Source organism: Gasterosteus aculeatus, chromosome Y (genome assembly GCF_964276395.1).
Source record: "Gasterosteus aculeatus chromosome Y, fGasAcu3.hap1.1, whole genome shotgun sequence".
NCBI classification, from domain to species: domain Eukaryota; kingdom Metazoa; phylum Chordata; class Actinopteri; order Perciformes; family Gasterosteidae; genus Gasterosteus; species Gasterosteus aculeatus.
Window position 1 is genome coordinate 21,289,104 of NC_135709.1, and position 17,732 is coordinate 21,306,835.

The 17,732-nt window shown below is 43.1% G+C and overlaps 1 long non-coding RNA gene across 1 annotated transcript; it reads right to left on the reverse strand.

The window, feature by feature from the left end:
• Positions 1-1,927: 1,927 nt before the first annotated feature.
• LOC144391295 (uncharacterized) lies at positions 1,928-9,219 on the reverse strand. The gene is made up of 2 exons (XR_013455207.1): positions 8,532-9,219; positions 1,928-2,323 (listed from the first exon to the last, which is right to left on the reverse strand). It is a non-coding gene; the product is annotated as an uncharacterized LOC144391295 (long non-coding RNA).
• Between the last annotated feature and the right edge of the window lie 8,513 nt (positions 9,220-17,732).

Here is a 17,732-nt window from a genome sequence, read left to right on the forward strand (position 1 = left end):
CATGTCACATTAACATGTTGAAAGCATACCGTACACGAGGTCCTTCTAACACTCTCCCCAATAAGCCCATCCAGCCCGCTGTCTCTTCAGTGGCCACTGTTGCGCTGCGTACCTGGAGGATGACCCGGAGGACGGTCTGGAGTTAAGACATGCAGTGAAACCGGGTGAATGTATGGGTAATACAGAAATGTTGGGAAAGTTACCATCCCTTTTGAAACATTTGGAATGTGAGCAGTCTCAAGAGCTTGTGTCCTTGATTAACTCCTACCTCACCTTGTTTCATGACGTACCTGGATGTACCACGGTTTTGACACACGATGTTGATGTAGGAAACGCGACCCCCATCCGTCAACACCCGTACCGGGTAAATGCGTTTAAGAGGGAGAAGATGAAAGGGGAGATTGAGTACTTGTTAAAAAACAACATGGCCAAAGCCAGTAACAGTGCTTGGAGTTCACCTTGTATCCTAGTCCCAAAACCAGACGGCACATCCCGGTTGTGCACAGACTATCGGCGAGTTAATGGTGTTACTGCACCAGACTCTTATCCGTTACCTCGAATAGAAGATTGCATCGACAGCATCGGCTCCGCGGTGTTTGTCACGAAGTTAGACCTGTTGAAAGGGTATTGGCAAGTGCCTCTAACCCCTCGTGCCTCGGAGATTTCTGCGTTTGTGACCCCTGTAAGAATACGTGTTCAAGATTTGGAGCCTGGTCGGGGTTATCAAAAATTCAGCCGAATGACTTCTCTCGTTCTGGGAAATTTATTTGTCAGATCACAGGTCAAGTATCAGCGCTGCGTTTGCAAAGGCAGGAGCAGTTCAGGCAGCACACAGGCCGGAAGAACAACTAACTAACATCAGCAAGAACATCATGTTTTATAACCCTTGAAAGACAGAGAAGGAAATATTTCTATTGGCCCTAAACTGGCGTAGAGGAGGACTTTACACCCCTCGCATCTAAGATCCGGTCACATCCAATGTCCAGACTCCTGACTTAACGTAAACAGAGTGTGTATGCTGAATAGCGTTGGTGTGTCTCTAACCCCCCTTTGGCTGGTAAATCTTCTAGTTGACCCGCAGACCTTACATTCCTCAGCCAGGACATAAACTGACTCCCCATCCTGTCAGACTCGTGTCTGCCTGATTGGCAGATCCTGCTTCCCCCCTTACCTAACTCTTAAATCAAGACAAGACAGCGAACCCCCAACTAAGCCCATGAAAAGAACTTTTGATTATCAATTCCCCCTTTTTACATAATTCATTATGTAAACCAAAAAAAAATCAAAAGAAACCACCAATCTAAACGCTAAATATCTATATCAGTGAATACGGGTGAATGCAGCAGTCATGGAAATCCCTAAACAGTACAAAAAATCTAAACCGAGTATAATAGACACAGAATACATCCTAGCCAAGAAATATCACACCATCTACGTGTATGCATCCACTATATATGATGTGTGCAACAGTTAGCAGATCACGCGGACAGGAATGTTGAACCTAAAAGGATTTCTTCTTCAGGTCCCTCGAAGTCGGTTCTTACCATACCTATCTCCTCCGGCCCTAACAATTGGATCCTCTCATGTAACAAAGCTATCTGGTATGGCAGGGGTATTTTAGCATCTATTACAGAGGTGATGCATCGGAGACATAGTTGTCTGATACAGGGGATGCAGCAGCATCCACAAAGGGCAAAAACCACTATTGCGATTACTAAGGAAAAAAAACTGACAGGAAGAAGCCCTTCCATTGTCCAAAGTATTTACCAAACCAATTACCGACGGTGCCGTCTATACCAGAGTGTTCAGCTAATTCAACAGACATGGCTCTTAGTCCGTGTAATGCTCTAGTAAAGGATCCATCTGGGGCGGTGTTATTGGGGATAAAAGTGCAGCACGCTTGGCCAAACATCGCACACACTCCTCCTTTTTCAGCTAATAACATATCCAAAGCCACCCGGTTCTGGTAAGTCATCAATGAGGTGGCCGATAGTTGGCTGTGCACCCCTTCCAGAGCATCTCTCGTCATATTGGTGAGCCGCTGGATATTGAAATGTACATAATTTAGTCGATCCACATTTTTGTTTACAGTTATAAAAAGGGAACAATGATTCCCATCCGGCCGCTATCTGATCCGTTAACTTGTATTGATCAGGTACCCCTCTCGGCACACTATCACACAGTGCGTGGTTACTTCTGCAACTTTGTATGGACCTTCCTAGCGGGGATCAGTCCAACTGAATCTGGCTACTTTACGTAGTACCCAGTCATCCACCTCCACTGGTGCACACTCTCCTTCTTCTTCAGAAAGGATCTCTGTCACCTGTTGAGAGATACTCATCACAGTATTATTACACATTCTCATATAGTCAGATGTTTCCACATGTTGGTACTGCAATGGGCTGACAGTGGTAGGCAAAGTGGTTGTTAACGGACAAGGCATCTTTCTTCCCGTTCATACCTCATGGGGGCTTATCCCTAACTTAGAGTTAGGACATGATCTTATCCCATACAGCACTATTGGCAGGGCTGCCACCCACGTCAGCTTCGTTTCAGCACAGACTTTAGCCAAACCTTCTTTTATGGTTCTGTTAGCTCTCTCAACTAGCCCTTGAGACTGAGGATGATAAACTGCCCCAAATTTATGTTTGATCCCAAACGTTTTCTCTATTTCTTGTAGTTCAGCGTTCGAGAAGTGTGAACCATTATCCGATCGTATGACTTCTGGAATACCAAATCTGGGTATTAGTTCTCTGGTCAGCCATTTTACTACGTCTGCTGCTCTTTCTGATTTTGTGGGGATCACCTCCACCCACCTAGAAAAAGGATCAACGCATACCAACAAATACCTCTTGCCCTCAACTTGGAAACTTCCAAGTCCAGCCTTCAGTGTTAATGTCCACTTTTATTGCTCTTCAGCCCAAAAGCAAAGCAGAGGGTGGGAGACATGTCTGTTACTTGCAGATAAAACTCAGCTCATGCTCAGTTTGATCCAATCCATTCATTCATTACTGATAGATCACCAACCTCTCATGGTTAGCGTATCCAAATGTAAGGGTGTACTACCTGTTGAACATTACAGGATGACCGTCTGTAACAAGTTTCCATATTTCGTGTACTGGTGCTATAAATGTTCCTTTGATCAGACATTTGCTTCCATCATCAAGATACTGTATCAAGTGTATCGTGCACTATACACTCAATAGCAGCACTCAACAATTTACCGCCCATCTCTGAATTTAGGAGAAAATTCGAAAAACTACGAACATTAATCTAAAAAATGGACAATATAAACAACAACTCTCCTAATTCCTTATCACCTTCATTCCTCATTTAAATCCTACACAACCTTATCTCTTAATTTTCAATGACTGATTTCCCCTTTTTTAATCAACCTTCCCTACGGGTTTAAGTCTAGTTTCAGCTGACACTCTCAGCATTCTATAATCTCTAGTCTCCCTTTTTCTACCTGGAATGTGAGTCGTAAACCGTGGAGGCTGAGGGTGCTTATCTAAGCTATTGGAAAGCAGCAGGGGTTGGTGTGTCACCAGTCAGTTGTTTAGGGCTCGTCAGAACTCTGTCTCCATCAGAGCAAGTGGTATCTGTTGCTGTGGTCACCACATATGGGGAGGTGGAGGCTGGGGTGTGCCCAGTCCCTGGTTCTACCTGGGCTGCAGTGGGTAGGGAAACCTTCCAGGAGGAGCGTTCGACCGTGTGTTTTGGTCAATAGGCTTTGCAAAGCTGATTGTCTTGCCGTGGAAAGTGTGAACGCGTTTGACTGTAAGAACGCAACTATTCCATGCGATGTGTGCACAACAGTCTGGTGTTCCATTGTTATATGGGCCGTTTTAATCAACGCTCTTCCAATAGCAGCTACGTTTCTGACACACAAGGGATGCCCGATTTCCACGTTATCCAGCTTACCACTATAGTACATCAAAACCTTACGATCTGTGTTACCCTCCCCCTTTTGAAACAGAACGGAATTCACAAATCCGTTCTTTTCATCAACATCCAGATGGATGGGTCTCGAGTAGTCAGGGGGGTGAAACGTGGCTGCGCTGGCCATGGCCTGCTTGGTGGCAATAAATGCAGTCTCTGCCTCCCGGGTCTACACCAAAGGCTTTGAGTAGTTTTTATAGCCTGCACCCAATATTAGCGCCCTCAAGGGAGCCACCTGCACCGAGAAATCAGGTATAATATTCTAGCTCCATGTTACAAGTCCTAAGAATTTCATCATTTCTCTAACCGTCGTGGGCCGAGGATGTTGCAAAATGGACGACTTCTGTGCGTCAGTCATAGCTTGCCCTGATGGTGACACAATTCTCCCCAGAAAATTCACCTTCTGTCTCCCAATCTGCAATTTCGATTTAGACACTTTGAAGCCGTTTTCCTGTAACCACTGCAGAACCGTTCTGGTAGCGAACATAATCGTTTCTGAACTAGTCCCTGCTAGCAGGATGTCATCCACATATTGTAGTAAAACAACTCCTTCTGGTAGTTCCAACTCGGCCAAAATGGTCCTCAGAACAAAAATAATTGATGATTGATTGAATTAAAAATTGATGGTGAGTCCACATAACCCTGTGGTAACCGCTTATATGTATATTGGCGCCCCTTATACGTAAACGCAAACATTTGTCTCGAGCGCACAGCTAGAGGGACACAGAAAAAAGCATTCGCCAGGTCAATGCAGGTGAACCATCTTTTATCAGGGCCTATTGCAATTAACATTGTATAAGGATTTGGGGTGTCATAGTGAGCTGGTACTACAACTTTGTTGACGAGCCTCAAATCATGCACCATTCTATAGTCAGGCTTTCCGGGTTTAGGGACCGGGTTAATCGGGGTATTCCAGGGGGACCCCGTCCTCTCCAATACACCTGCCTGCAGCAACCCTTCAATTGTTTTTTCTATCCTTGCGATTTGTTCCTCCCTTAAGGGGTACTGAGGACGGTAAATTGGGACCGTTCCGGTTTTTAATTCAATTACCACTGGGGCCATTGGAATCAATCCCACATCAGCTCCCCCTTTTGTCCAAAATGTATCAGGAAAATCAACTAGCATGAGCTGTGTGTTCTCATGGTCAGTATTTTCCCTACCATGTGTGCGGCTTAGCAGGTGTTTCTCTGGTATAAGTTTTACTTCTGAGGTATGTGCAATATGGTACATGTCATTAGCCTGAGAGTAATGTAAGTTAACATTTTAAGTGGGCACCCAGTCCGTGGCATCAACCCCCGCTTTAACCATCGGCCCCATGTTCTTGGCTTCTCCTCCGCTTTGGATGAGCAAGGTGATGTGAGGAGCAGAGGTCTCTTGTAGCGCATATAGAACTTGTAACTCAGAGGTTAGTTCCACCGCAGCTGCCACACCTTGTTTCCCCACATAGATCTCTCGGACCTTAACAACAGGATGTCCATGGACCTCGCTTTCAAACTCAAGTCCACTCCACAGGGTGTCATAGTTCTCATCAGGAGACAGCGAATAGTTCATCGTGCAATGAGGAGGATCCGCAGGTGGTTCAGTCGGGTGTAATACCTTGGACCATGGGCCCCAACGGCGGAAAGTCTCATGCAGAACAGTTCGATCATAGTCCTCCACTCTCCCCCACCAGACCTCTGCTTCGTCATTCAGCGTCTGTTGAACTTCAGCTTGCAGCAAATGGTGGCCATAAGAGTGGGGTGTGGCACATCGTTGCTGTGTCCCATCCGGGAATGTTACAGTGATGCATCCCTTCGTCATTTGCATAATGATATTTTGGGAACACAAAATGTCTCTTCCGTTGATTGTCAGAGTCACCATGGGTTCTGGAAACAGGTTACCGTCAGCCGTTGGATCTGGGCACCCCTATGGCATTTGCTGATGACCTGGGGCCTGATGCCGCAGGCTATTACCCTGTTGTAGTGTATGTGGTGCTTGTGGTGGATAGATATCATAAGGGTATTGAGCTGGGTTGGACTGAGGCCTCTGACCCTGAGGTGGATGGGGGCATGCGTCGGACCAATGTCCAAGCTGCCCACAGCTGAAACAAGTATTCTGTCATTGTCTAAACTGCCCTCCATTGTTTGGAACTCGGCCACGATTTCCCCCTCCCCACTGTCTTTTCGGTTGCCTGAAGCCACCGTACAGTGGGGCCCCCATCATGTGTTGTGGTTGCGGGGCATAAGGTTGGGGATAGTAAGCCTGTGGAGGAGTGTACACGGCCTGTTGTGGCTGCTGGCAGGCTGGCGCACATGGGAAGGGAGGGGGGTCTGGATAAGGGTCATATTGAGGTGGCCCTTCCCCCTGAGATGGCGCTGTTGTTTGGGTCATCTGTTTGGCTTCACTCTTGCCCTGGTTCACCTTCTCTCTGCTTTACTCTAGCGCTGCTCCATGCTCCTGAAATTCCTCGTCCCAATCATCTGCAGGGACAGGCTCATCTTCCTCTGACTCAACCTGCCTCCCCCGCTCATCCTGTCCACGCCGGGTGATTGATTGCCGCTCTGCCTGGGCTATGACTTCTAACAAAGTTTCTTCTCCTGCAACTCTTCCTGCCCCTACATTAAATGAGGTCATAGGTCTGTGCTCGGGTTGCCGCTTCTTTACGACTGTCGAGTGACCCTGTGGTGTGTTAGTATTACTCCAATCGACAGGCTCCGGCTGGGGCCTGTCCTCCAAATATTGTACCGTCTCTGAGAGAAAAGCAGAAACCTTCTCCACCCCATCATTCTCTTCATGTGGATATGGGGTTACCTGTAACAACCCTTTTTGAACTACCAAAACCTGAGATTCTCCTGGATTAGTAGCTTTCCCTTGCCTCAGTGGCATCTGATGTGGTTCATTTAACAACCGATTAGCCTCCGCATATGGGCCTGTCGAGTAGGGAGGAGGCGCACTAGATTTACAACCGGTCTCATGCACTTTCTCTTCTCCTGCTTTGGTTTGCGGCAACTGCATTGCCGTCTTACTCACGAATACCGCATTTATTTCTCCCAGAAATGTTCTACAGTCCACTAAGAACTCATCTGCCTTTTCTGCACTTTTCTTCTCTTTTCCACAAAATCTCCCTTTAACGGCAAGGAGCGCATGCGCTTGGTTGAGAATCTGTCTCCCTTCCAAACATTCCTCTTTCCTGCATCTGTGCAACCCACTTCACATATTTTTGTTACACATTTCCTATCTTTTTCTAGGGTTTTATCCATATGTCTCTTATAAGTCTTAAATAGGGCGAAACCCAGAGTGCCTTCTTTACACCTCTCCCATATCGTTATGGTTTCCTCCATTTTCATCACAGGTTATTTATTTATTCACACGTGGTTTTTGAACACAAGAGAAAGGACTCAATGCCCAATACTGTGAACCCAATCAAGAACCTTCTACTGTATTAGAGGAATACAGCGCTCGATTGTTGAGGCTTATAACACCAGTTCACTCGTATTGTTTTATTTCTCTCGTGTTTATACCACCATCATTTAACTATGATTTTCCCTTTTACCCTTTAATACATATCCCACAGATGTGTAATCCGGTCAAACACTTTTCACTGTCGGATTCTCAGTCCTTTTTCAAGTCCTGATACGCCCAGCTTCCTGGTTCGGTAAAACACCAGGAGTTACACCAACCACCCACACATTTCCCAGTATGAAAAACAACAAATCTTTCCCTGTGTCCTTATTTCTTCATCTAATATTCTAACCTGCCAGTCCAAGAATCACACGAGTAGGACTGCAGGACCAGAGGTATCTACGTACCACACGGATTGCAACTTGGATTTCTACAGACTAAGATTAACATAAATCCCTGCTCTATTCTAAACTGCCAGTCCACGACATGCAAACGTAGGACCCCAGTCACCAGAGGTATCTACGTACCACACGGATTGTAACTTGGATTTCTACAGCCTAAGAGTCGACCTCAGGGAACTCAAGTGAGCCCCGTCATTCCTTTTTAAACTCTTCATATATTTACCTAAGTCCCTAAACCTAAACCTAAACCCCTACACTGTTCTAAACTGCCAGTCCACTGCATGCAAACGTGGGACTGCAGTTACCAGAGGTATCTACGTACCACACGGATTGCAACTTGGATTTCTACAGACTAAGAGTCGACCTCAGGGAACTCAAGTGAGCCCCGTCATTCCTTTTTAAACTCTTCATATATTTACCTAAGTCCCTAAACCTAAACCCCTACACTATTCTAAACTGCCAGTCCACTGCATGCAAACGTGGGACTGCAGTTACCAGAGGTATCTACGTACCACACGGATTGCAACTTGGATTTCTACCGACTAAGAGTATATATATTTTTACCTAAATCCCTAAACCTATGGACACTTATTCACTTTCCCTAACGTTGAATTCAGTGTGAGTATGTGCTTATACTTTACATGTGATCAAAAGGAAATTTTCAAATTTAGTTTTAAATTTAATGGTCTTATAACGACCTTATTCAGTCAATGGACAGAGACGAATTCTGCAGTTGACAACAAATCTTTTTAGAAGTATCCAATCACAGACATTTTATTCATTTAGAACAAAAGGTTGTCTGCTCACCTGATTCTGTTTGCGCGCCTGTTGTCAATGCTGAACCACGCCGCCGGTCCTTTCAGCTCGGTCCGGAAAACGGACGTCCCCGTCTTTCTTTGTCCAGGTCAGCAAATCACGTCAGGGTCACCAAATTGTAAGAATACGTGTTCAAGATTTGGAGCCTGGTCGGGGTTATCAAAAATTCAGCCGAATGACTTCTCTCGTTCTGGGAAATTTATTTGTCAGATCACAGGTCAAGTATCAGCGCTGCGTTTGCAAAGGCAGGAGCAGTTCAGGCAGCACACAGGCCGGAAGAACAACTAACTAACATCAGCAAGAACATCATGTTTTATAACCCTTGAAAGACAGAGAAGGAAATATTTCTATTGGCCCTAAACTGGCGTAGAGGAGGACTTTCCACCCCTCGCATCTAAGATCCGGTCACATCCAATGTCCAGACTCCTGACTTAACGTAAACATCGTAAACAGAGTGTGTATGTTGAATAGTGTTGGTGTGTCTCTAACCCCCCTTTGGCTGGTAAATCTTCTAGTTGACCCGCAGACCTTACATTCCTCAGCCAGGACATAAACTGACTCCCCATCCTGTCAGACTCGTGTCTGCCTGATTGGCAGATCCTGCTTCCCCCCTTACCTAACTCTTAAATCAAGACAAGACAGCGAACCCCCAACTAAGCCCATGAAAAGAACTTTTGATTATCACCCCTGACAATTTCGTGCAATATACCGTAATGCCTTTTGGCATGTGCAATGCCCCGCTACGTTCCAACGCCTAGTAAATACTGTGTTTGCCGATGTTCCTAACTGTACCGCATATATCGACGACGTCGTAATATATTCGTCAACTTGGGCCGACCATATCGCTACGCTAGACATGGTGTTTGAACGTTTAGAAAAAGCATCCCTGACGTTAAACCTGGCAAAGTGCGAGTTCGGAAAAGCTACAGTTACATACCTTGGAAAACAGGTGGGACATGGGCAGGTTCGGTTGTTAGCTAGCAAGGTGGAAGCCATAGCTAGTTTCCCTGCCCCTGTTACGCGCCGTGAGCTTCGCCGTTTCCTAGGTATGGTGGGTTATTACCGTACGTTTTGCAAAAACTTTTCGACGGTGGTAGCCCCCCTGTCTTCGCTTTTGTCACCCAAGGTTCCGTTTAAGTGGTCTCCGGAATGTGAGCATTCGTTCAATTCCGCGAAGCTACTCCTGTGTACTGCCCCAGTGCTTGCAGCCCCTGATTTTAGCAAACCTTTTAAAATGGAGGTTGACGCTAGCGCCGTGGGTGCAGGCGCCGTCCTCTTACAGGAGGACGGTGAAGGGATCGATAGACCCGTTTGTTTCTTTTCAAAAAAATTCAGTGACTGTCAGACAAGGTACTCCACCATCGAGCAGGATACATTGGCTTTGTTATTAGCCCTTCAATTTTTCGAAGTGTACGTCGGGTCTAGTGTTGTCCCTGTGGTGGTGTTTACTGACCACAATCCGCTAATTTTTCTCCACAGGATGTACAATCAGAACCGCCGGCTCATGAGGTGGGCGCTAATTGTGCAGAGTTACAACTTGTGCATCAAATATAAAAAGGGATCAGACAACATTGTTGCAGATGCGTTGTCTCGTGCACACTAGTGTTGTTTTGGTGTTCGTAGTATGTTTTACTGTGATAGAATGGATGGTGCAATCCTGGATAGTTTTGCACCTTTTTTTGGGGGGGGGCGTGTTACGTTTTGGGGGTGTTTGTGTTGGTTTGTGTCCTGTCTCTCCATGTACAGGAAATCTGCAGGCAAGATGGCTACCCTTCACCCAAGGTGCAGTCGATTGGATACGACCGACCTGGACTCCTCCCCTTCATTATTGGATGCAGCTGGTGCAGGTCTATAAAGACCTGTCATTGTAGATCTTTGAGAGGAGGGGTTCTGCAGCTCTGATGGCAGAGCGCTTCTGGTTGCTCGCTGGTGTCCTCTCTCATGGTTCTGTGTTTATTTCCGTCGTTGGGGTTTGTGAGTATCTTGTTCAGAGAGAGAGAGAGAGAGCGTGGGCTCTTACATTTGTTTTGTATACTGTTTGTTATTTGAGTTCTTCCTGTGTTGCAGGGGGGGAAAGGGGATATTGTTAGGGAAGAGACCCATGGGTATACACCATCCGTAGCTGACTGCCTGTCTAGATACACTAGGCAAGACCTGGGCGGACCACTCCCTGTACTTTTGGTTAGCGGGCCTCATCCGTGCCCGAGGTAGAGTAAAGGGGGGGGGAATTAGGTCAGTTAGGGAAGTGTTCACCCTTTTTGCTTGTTTATTGCTAATAAATGCTTAAAGCACAGTTAAATGATCCCTCAGCCTAAAGTCTGCCTTCTTCCAAAGATCAACTTCAGGCAAAATTGTCTGCCTTGAATATTTGACGTGATGTTCATTGTATTATATCTTTCTATCATAAGTTGTTTGCAATCCTTTCTTTTCAAGGATTTCATTATAGGAGCTTTGCGTGTGTATTATTGGCGTGTCCTGTGTGTTCAACATATGCTTCACCTGTACCTGACAGCCTACAAAGAGCTGCTCTGTAAAAGTAGTAAAACGATACCCTCTTGTGTTGACTGATGCAGCTGCAGACCACAATCCCGGACATTTCTACATATTGTGCCTGCATACATTTAGGTATGTATAATGTATAATGTGTTTATATGGTTGCATTTTTCTAATATGCGGAACAAGAAGAAGATTTTATTGATAGCACGCTACATGTCTCTACAAAAATAAAACAAGTAAAAAAACATACATCATCGTCCTTCACCTTGAAAAGCAAAGAGACACTCAATGCACACTGCAAACTCAACTCGACCTCCATAACAATGACATCCAACATCTTTGTATGGCAAAGAAAAACGAAAAATCAGAAGACTGCAACAAAAGAAACCCAGGAGGAATCAGGAAACATTTATTTGCCAAAATATGCCAAACATACAAGGAATTCGTCTTGGCGGTTAGTGCGCGACAGTAGACAGACAAGACAACAGTGCACAAGTAATAAAATAAAGCGGAATGAAATGCTGATGCATTGGGTTAGTAGAATAAGGCTGTGGGTTAGTATAAAACAAGGGAATAAAGTTAAAAATTTTAAATATTAAAAAGTTAAAAAGAAAAATATTAAGCATAAAGTGCACTAACGAACAAGTAACAGACAAGTAACAAAGTGACGAGTGACGACAAAGTGATGAATTGCATTTAAAGTGGCATGTGCAGTATGAGGGGGAGTGACCGGTGGAATGTTATAGTCAGTCAGTGGGGGACCGGCTCTGTTGATGAGCCCGACTCCCGACGGGGAGAAACTGTTGGTGTGGCGGGAAGTCTTAGTCCTGATGGACCTCAGCCTCCTGCCAGATGGAAGGGGCACAAACTGGTTTTGTCCGGGGTGAGAGGGGTCGGCCACGATGTTTTTAGCTGCTTCAGAGATCTGGAAGCGAACAAGTCCTGCAGGGACGGCAGATTGCAGCCGATCACCCTCTCTGCAGAGCGGAGGACACGCTGCAGCCTGCCCTTGTCCTTGGCTGTGGCTGCAGCGTACCAGACGGTGATGGTAGGGAAAGCAGCCCCATCACATGTCGCCATACACCACGCCACGCCTTAAATAACAGTAAAAAAATAAAAGTACCTGTTGGGAACCTTTTTAATATAGATACAGAGCAATATTTGCAATTCAACATTTTGCCACATTACCAAAATACAAATATGAAAATAGTGCAACTTTGCCTGCTTGGATGAAAACTGTTGTGAACAACATGCTTGGATTTAATTGTGATATGAATATGAATAAATATGATTATATAAGGAACATCGACACCTTTTGTCTTGAAGAAAAAAGAATAAATCCAACAATGCAACCCCCAAAATATGGTAAAAGCACTAGCTGATAACTTGGCTATTATTTAACAGGAATCCCATTAAATAATCGGTTCTTAAAGTTCTTGAATTACAGCATTGATACGGTACAATGAAATGACAGATAAGTTGTGAAAGAGAGCCAAAAAAATCAAATCAATCTAGTTGCTAATTCAGCATTAATGTAATATTTGTTTGAATGAAAAGTTGAAATTAAGAAAGTTATGATCTGGTTGTCTTTATGAGAAAGTCACTCGTTCATATTATTAACCTTTGAAGGAAAGGGTCAGACACATACCCTTATCAGTTCTCCGTCCAACAAACATTTGATAGATAGCTGGGCTGGAAAAGTGATAAGGAGATGTGCTCGACAACATATAACGTGAACAGCCTTTTGTAACTAGAAAAAGCATTTCCTTCTGAAAATGCGTTGGAATGCAAAAAGCTGAAAGCTGAAATGAACTTGAGAAAATTGTGGAAAATACAGAGAGTTGAAGGGAATTTTAATACATTTGCTGAAATTACAGATATTAGAAAAGCTGAAATTAATTTGAAATTGCTGAAAATACAGAAATGGGAGAAGTGGAAAGGAATTTGCATAGATTTGCGTAAAATAAAGAAATGAAACAACTATGGAAGAAAGAATATCAAAATATTGATGAAAAGACAGACATCAGAAAAGCTGATATTAACTTCAATAAATTTGCTGAAAATAAACAGTTGAGAAAAGCTTAAATAAATTACAAGAAATTGGTGGAAATACAGAAATGGAAGAGTCTGAAATGGATTTAAAAAATATTGGAATAAAAAATACTAAAGAAATTTATAAATTGAAATATTGCTGAAAATTCATAAATGACAAAAGCTGAGTTGAGACTTAAAAAATGTATTTTTTGTAGTAATATTAGTAGTAATTGTAATTTTGGCAGTACTAATATTATCATTAGATTAAGTAGTAGTTTTAGTATCAATAGCAGTAGAAAAACTAGAAATAATAGTGTTAGTAGTACTACTAGTTTTATCATCCGTAGTACTAATACTGTTAGTCATTGTAGTATTTGTAGTAAAATGAGTAGTAGTTGTGGTATTAATAGCAGTATAAATACTGGTAGTATGTTTTCTTATAGTAGGAAGAGTAGTAATATCAGTTGCTGGGTCACTGCTACTGGTAGAAATAGTATTTTTAGTACAACTACTATTAGTATTAGTAGTAGTAAGAGTCATTTAGTACTAGTAGTAGTATTAGTAATGGTAGTAGCAGTATTAGTTGAAGTAGCACTAGTAGTTGTACTAGTGATATTAGTAGTTGTTGGGTGTGGGGGGAGGCAGAATGTTTGTCCTTCAAACTATTAATTGATAGACCTCATCACAAACACTACAGTAAAATTCCCTGCATGGGGGTTATATTTTAAAATGTTGGCATTGGGGAAGGTAGAAGGAGAGAGCACACTAGAGAGAGCAAATGTGAAAGAGAGGGAGGGAGGAAGAGAGAGACAGGGAGAGAAAGTGAGGAAGGGAGAGGGGGAGGAATGGAAAGAGAGGAGGAGGAAGGGAGAAAGGGGGGAGGAACGGAGAAAGAGAGAGTGAGGAAGGGTGGAATGGTAAGAAAAGGAGAGGGGGGATGGCAGGAAAGAAAGAAAGAGGAGGAAGAAAGAGGGGAAGAAAGGGAAGAGGGGAAGAAAGGAAAGAGGAGAACAAAAGAGAGGAGGAGGAAGGAAGAAAGAGGGCAGGAATGAAAAGAGGAGGATAAAAACACAGTAGAACACATTTGTCACATTATTTTGATGGACAACACTTGGTTGACAGGTTTCTAAAGGTTGTGGTTTTGTTGCATCCACCCGTCACTGACAGGACAGAGACCCTGTCCCCTCCTCTGACCCACCCTGTGGACGATGGATCAGATTGTATGAACAAGAGGTCCGCGCACACATCATTACATACCGCCGGAAGGCTCTAGTATCGCAATGCAAAGCAAACCTTTCAATGCCGGACACACACACACACAGCCACATGCTGCATTGGAAAGTTAAAATAAGAAAGTTGCATTAATCTGAAGCCATAAGAATAGACGATCTGCGTGATGTGTGTGATCTGCAAAAATGTAATTTAGGAGGGCGCCTGGAGTGACCTTGGAACCCTGCTGCGTCCTCCTGGGTCATGATTGCCAGTTGTTAAATAACACTAGATGATTAGCCTGAGACAAATGGGGATTTCCACTGCACTATTCTGTCTGCAAATAAAAGAGGCATTCAGTTTAGTGGAGGCTTGATTTGGCTTTTCCTGTGGAGACCAGGTAATTCCCACTAATGACGCCCTCAGAGAGCCTCGGGACGATGCTTGCATGTGGGAAAATGTCCTCATGGTGGAACAACAAGCTTGCATTCACCGTTCACACAGACACAGAGGATCAATGCGGGAATGCAAAAAGAGAAAAGGGACAGCTTTGTGATTCATCTGGCAAGAAATTGGCATCATATGCTTGTGTACGTGAACATAGGCTGTGAACAGTCCTGCAGCATTGCTCGATGCTGCAAAATACAATATAGCGCATATCAGCGGCTCAAATTAATCTCCAGCAGAGGGCACCATGAATGCTTTCTATTTTTAGTAGTTGACTAAGATTTCTAAAGGGGATTACAGGCTTCTTGAGGGTGCCTTGCTCTGTTTTCAAGGGAGAAAAGCCTATCTTCTCAGACTGAGCATTTACACGGATCGTCAGCAGTCATTTATCAACTCCTGAGTGTTAAGCAACAGTGATAATTGTCTTCATTGTGTAATATCACCGTGTAAGGATTTTGCATGCCTTTTGTGTTATTGTGTTTACTTATACTAAAGCGCAAGTATTTTGATTGGATCTTCTAAATGAGATGTCAGGCATGATGCTGTTCAATGCAATTGTTTCTGACTCTAGTGTTGGATGTGTAAGCTTTGTTTACCGGTGGCTGAATGTGCTTTGCACGGCACCGGCGTCTAATACACATACTCGCATCTCTTAGGAGACTTTTTCCTGAACCATTTTGGCAGCACTAAACTTGACTCAGTTGCTATGTACACAGATGATGTTTTTTTCTCCTCTTTTTCTGTGTCCATGACAACAAAATGGTTGTTACAGGAAATGGTATGCATTAAGATACCAGAAAGAAGGAGTGCGAGAGGGAGAAAGAAGGGGAACTTTTTCATTAGTTATGGCAAGTTGAAGTAAATTAGCAATACATTTTTACAATCTTACTGTTATTTGTTATTTTCTCTTTTTTTCTCTCAAATATGTGACTCTTATATACCTATTTATAATCGAACAAATATGGAAGCATTCACTTCTGCTTCAATTTGCTATTTCATAATGAGACAGACGATGGAACTCATAAACATACACATGTGTGCACCAACAAATTGACTCTTCTCGGATAGTGGATCTCTAAGAGATCCACTATCCGAGAAGGCGGATAGAAGTGGGTGGGGGGATGATGGGATATCCCTAATGACAGTTTTTTTGCAGTTTGCAGTTTTGTTCTGTTTATGTAAAGGGTCACCAATGAAAAATTCAAATATGTAATTATCCAAAAAATCTGTATAGTATATCTTAATTGTTCACTACCTTTGTAGAAAACAAAAATGCCTGAACTGTTATATCTGAAAAAATAACTTTTCTTTTACAAAATTGATAAAACACATCATAACGTAATTGTAAGCAAATTTAAGTAATAATATAACATTGAAATTATTATTATAATTGATTTACTCATCAACAACATCAATCATATATAATGATAGTTTGTGACCAAATGCAAAATCACCAAAAGCATTCATTTTTTGAATGCGTGTCTTTGTTCTTCTGTCGGTGGGTCCGAGGCCCTTCATGTAAAAAGGGCCGCACTGCCTCATAATCCGCGGATGAAAGGTTGAAAATAAAGTGTTAACCAGAACACCATGTTTATTGGCTGATGACAAACTAGAACTGCACGACCACTAGATGGCAGCGTCAAGTCAACCATCAGCCTCCCTGCGAGTGGCCACCAGGCTCATTATTACCACATGATGAGGCTGCACTTCTCGGGAGAAGCTAATGCCGGCTATTAGATGCATATTTAAGAGGGATAAAATAAAAACAGAGTGACAACGAATTTAACACAAGAGGACATCTAAGGGTTCCTGTGAAAAAAGGAATCCACTAGAGGCCTTTGGCTCAGCAGCTTTTAAATTCATCATGCATGCAATTACAGAGGGTTTTAAGGTGTCCTTATCTGCTATGAATGTTGCCCATAATAACAACATAATGCGTCAGCTTCAAAGGAACGGCCACTGCCACTTTGTTGTTACCTCCTTGGCGTGTGCATTTTCAATTATCTCTCAGGTCTTGACCTGATTACACTTAAAGATTTTGAACTTGCTTACATCATCAGGGATAAAAGCATGCAGCGTGATACTGTAAGTGGTGTGCAGAGCATGTAATTATTCATAATACACAAGATCTGAAAATTATCATGAAGAAGGAGCAGTGCCAATTAGACCGACGACACATAATTCAAGTGAGGTGGTGGGAGTTCTTTCTTAATATAGTACCAAAGCTTATACAACAAACGAAGTGTACAGCAACTGTTGTGAATTGAACCGTAGAGCACAATCAATGTGTTTCAGTTTATTTTGATATTGATAAAAAATACATTTATTGTATATGTGCTGAGAGAATACCTATCTACGCTGTGTTACATATACTGTAAACTATTCCTTCCTTACTGACTTTAGATCAAGCTGAACTTACTTTGCTGAGTAAACTCTAGATTATCATGCACGCATGATTTTGACACTCAAATTACGGAAACAACTGTAAAAAGGTTTTAGAAAAGATGGCATCGTATAGGCACAATATATCATATAATTGTACAATAACTATACATTAATAATAATTATTAATAATTAATAATAATGATACAATAATTGTATAAGCCAATTTGAAGTACATGTTCATTGTATACAGTAATTCGCTGACAGGAGAGATGTAGTCAAAGAAATCATTACACCATTTTGGGATGATTTATTAATAGCTTTCAGTTGACAGATGATGACAAGCGAGTCTTAGTTGTGAAACAAACGCAATTAAGAGAGGAGGTCAGGGAGAAAACCCACCGAGAAATGCATTTCCACAAAATACGGCGGTAAAAATGGAGATAAAAGGGGGCATTAAAGATCACAACCTCAAATATCAACTCTGCACAGTTGCCAAGTCTTGTTGCTATGGAGATGCATCCTACGGCAGGTGTGAGTAACGACAGAGGAAGTCAACTGTGCTTCCCTCTCGTCGTCTCTTTCTGCTCCTCTGTAGCTCACGTGGTCTTCACAGCATGTGTA